General features: G+C 51.5%; 1 protein-coding gene across 2 annotated transcripts in view; it reads left to right on the top strand.

Annotated features, from left to right (window-relative positions):
* The first annotated feature begins 3,375 nt into the window (after positions 1-3,375).
* The window catches only part of KAT6A (lysine acetyltransferase 6A), a 33,288-nt gene continuing 32,888 nt past the window's right edge, over positions 3,376-3,775 (top strand). Inside the window, exon 1 of one of the 2 annotated variants that reach the window (XM_030510179.2) lies at positions 3,376-3,508. The gene's annotated coding sequence lies outside the window, so the exon portion shown is untranslated. The remainder of the gene's footprint in view (positions 3,509-3,775) is intronic. The other variant, XM_030510178.1, reaches the window with a different exon arrangement.

Below are 3,775 nucleotides of genomic sequence, written 5' to 3'. Positions count from 1 at the left end.
CCCCTCTGCGCGCGGATTGGCGGAGCCGAAACCTCCCCCCCAATCCCAACCCACCACCCCTCCTCCGGGCGGGGCTTGGCAGCGAGCGCTCTGATTGGTGTTGATCCACTAACAACCACGCCCGATAGGCCGAGGAGAGGCGTGCAGGTGATGACGCGCCACAACGGCTCGCTGCGATTGGGCAGCAGCCCGCACGGGAGCGCGCCCAACCAGCGGAGGCGCCGGAAGGGGCAGGGCTCTCCCAGAGCGCGCCCGGGCGGGAGGAGGCTCCGCACAACGGGGTTGTGCGGGACGGAGCAGCCGCCGCTGCCTCCGGTTTGTTCCTGCGGGGCCAGCATCGGTGCGGGCTCCTGAACGCGTGAGAGACCCGGTCTGCGCAGCGAGCCGAACGCTTCCCACGGAACGGTTTTGCTGTTCGCTCGCCAAAGAGGACTGATGCTGCTGAACCCCCCCTCCGGTGGCACGGAAGCGACAACTTTCAGGCAAAACGCATCTAAACGCTGTACTAAGTGGTTCTCTGTCGTGACCAGAACCGGTGCTGCACGTTCATGTAACGCATCCCTGGACTTCCGAGGCGGGCAGATGCCACCACCGGTAATTCTGCAGTTTTATTCTGCTGGAGCAAACCTGGACACAAGAACGATGACAAAGAAGCCCTTGACGCCCCGTTAAGTGACTGGATGAGCAGATAACCCTCATTACCGGGGCTGGTGGCGATGCCCGTGGTCAGGGCTGCTGCCCCGGCACCGCAGGACTCGGGACCGAGCCCTTACACCCAACTGAGCCTCACGACTGCGGGCAAACACCTCCGAGCCTGGAAGATGAGTAACCTGAATGGACCAGTGATGTCAGTGCAAAACACGGCCCTGTTCAGAGCTTATATTAGATCTTAATTTATCTTGATATGCTGGAGCTATTTTCCTCCCAAAAGGGGTGGAAATCAGTGTATTTGCTCTGACATTACCTTTTAATACATACATCCTTACTTGAAGTATCAGGTAATTCAACATGCACTAATTGAGCTTTCTGCTATAGCAGAAAATAATGAAGGAGAAACGGCCTTTATATTAATTTCTTGGTTATGGTCATGATTTGTAACAAATACATTTTTAAACATCAAATAATGCTTTTGAAAAAATGCCTAATTCAAATTACTGCAATTAATTGCACATCTGAGGGCAACAAAGGGGGAATAATTTGTCATGTAATTACAGTGCTTCTAAATTTAAAATAATAATTATTTTAGTACATCTCTAGTTTTAACTTAAAGGTAAAGATTATTTTATCAGTCTATGAGACTATTGGAGACTGTATTAAGGGGAGTCATACAGGTATCACAGGTGGAAAGCAGCCACACATACAGCACAACATGAAGCCTTTATACATTTGGTTCTCTAAGAAACTCAAACCTTTCTGTTTTTAACTTGGATCTTAAAATCAGCAGTCATGGTATATGTCTTTTCAATACAGGCAGCTTGGTTTTGTCTCTCTCACTTTTGACTGTATCATACACTGTTTAAAACCTGCCATTTCCCTCTTGACTGCTTGCTCCATCATCAAAACTGTTAATATTTCACCCAGTTCATGATGTTGTCACTTTGGCACTTTTTCCCCACTCTTACTTCAGTTTCTTTAGCCATCAAGAATATTGCTGTCAATACAAAAGCAACCTGAGGGTAATTATTTCTGCACACCAAAGGAAAAGGTTGTTGAGAGAAAAGGGGAAATACATTTCTGCCTTAGGATCAGGCAGGTTTATTAAAGCATCTTGCTGGCACGGGCAGAGAACAATCTGTAGTTACACCAGTGTTCGCTGCTGCAGAAATGCTGCCTGGCTGCTTCCAGACTGTCAGCACAAAGATCATGTTTTGTTCTAAAAGTCAGATCCCACAGTGGCTCAGGAGCTGCTATAAACTGGAGCCTAAAAGGAGAACATGGCAGAAGACGCTGCCAGAAGAGAATTTCATTGTGTTGGTTGATTTACTGACAGCCTGAAAACTTATTGAAGGGCATAATACTTCTGTATTATGTATGCCCTCAGAGAAACCTAAGCAGAGTCACAGACAGTGCTACAAAGTGGTGTTGCCAAACCGTGCATTGTCTTTATGATAAAACAATTCCTCCCCACCTCCAGTTTGCCATATGCAGGAATTCTGGTGATTTAACCTGTTAGCCTGTGCTGTGAAAACAAAAAAGAAAGTAGAAGAAAACAGGCCATTTTAAAACTTTTATAATAGTCAACAATACCAATTTATTTTCCAAGGGAACTAATTATAACCTACTGCCAATTTTGAAACAGAATATAGTCTACTACGTGTTGTAGGAACACAATTGGGTTTCACTGTTATGTACTGTATCCTCTTAGTCTTTCTTTACTTTCTTAACTGGAAAATATGTTTATATCTCCATTAGCTTTGTAATTTATGGCTCTGGAAGCCATGCAGCATAGAACCACCCGAAAACTCAGGAAGAGGTGGGAGAGGAGATTAATTGGTAGGGAGAATCCAAGCCCATCCTGACAAGACAATGCCAGACCTCTATAACCTACGTGGCAGAAACAGAACTGTTTGTGCAGTGCCTTGTATAATAGCATCTCAGACTCTATTTGCTTCAAGTAATAAGTAATTCACTGCAAATATTTAACTTTTGCACTGAAAAAACCTATTCTGTTAAAAGATCTAAAGAGCCCCTCTTGCTCAAAAGAGAAATATCTCACCTCAAGCCACTAAACGAAGCCCTTCAGAACACACCACAACTTTGCTTTATCAACTCTTGTCTCCACAATACTTGTGAAGAGTTTCTCTTTTCTAAAAAGGGAAGCTCACGTTAAACTTCACACAGCAGCTGTCTTTTAAGGCAACGGTGAAGAATGGCTATGTAATGTACACACATGGTTAAACTGCTTACGCTTCGGCGGTGTGTGTTTTACTCCACAAACTAAAAGGTACCAAAGATGCCACACATTACCTCACCAAGATGCCTTCAGACGTGCAGAGCGGAGAGGCACAGCGCTCCCGGGCTCACGTTACTTCAGCATTCTCCATCTCTTCGGTACCTTTAAATCAGAAACACCCCGTCACTGTTCCAAACGCGAGCTTAGTTAAACCCCACGGATGAGTTTCCCTCCTTACAGCTTCCAACCACCCGCTACCAGAGCGCGGCTCCGGCTCCAACCCCAGCCCAGCCGCTCGCTCTCGGCGGCGGCCGGAGCAGCCGGTGGCCATACCCGCGGTGGCAGCTCCGGAGCCGAATCCGCACGGCACCACCGCCCCGTCCCCGCCTCCCGCTGCCGCAGCCCCGTCCCGCGGCTCTTCCCCAGCGGCGGCGGCCGCTACCGCCCCGCCGCGCTGTTCCCCGCGCGCGCCCCCGCCCGCCGCGGGCTGTTCCCCTCCCACGCCCCCCCTCCCCCCGCCGCAGCAGCTCCGGACCCAAGATGGCCGCCGTGTCAGTTTCGGGCTTCGCCGCCGTCCGGCCTTTGCCTCTCGGTTCCCGTCTCTCGCAGGCCTCGGTGAGTAGCGCCGGTGGGACCAGCCCGGCTCCAGCGTCTGGTGCTGGGGAGCTCGGGGCAGGCGGCCGGCGAGCCCCGTGGGCCCGGGGAGGGGGAAGGCCCACCGGGCGCTCCAGGCTCGCGGCCTGTTCCGGCCCCGCCGCCGCTCTGCGCCAGGCCCGGACCCGGCCGCCCGCTCCCCTGGGGCCCGCGGGGCCTACACCCCGGGGAGGCGGCGGCCGCGGCACGGCGCGGATGAGGCGAGCGGCGCGGGCCGGGGGGAGGGCT

The sequence above is a fragment of the Strigops habroptila genome, chromosome 21, assembly GCF_004027225.2.
Source record: "Strigops habroptila isolate Jane chromosome 21, bStrHab1.2.pri, whole genome shotgun sequence".
Taxonomy (NCBI): domain Eukaryota; kingdom Metazoa; phylum Chordata; class Aves; order Psittaciformes; family Psittacidae; genus Strigops; species Strigops habroptila.
This window is presented reverse-complemented; position numbering and strand designations above follow the sequence as displayed.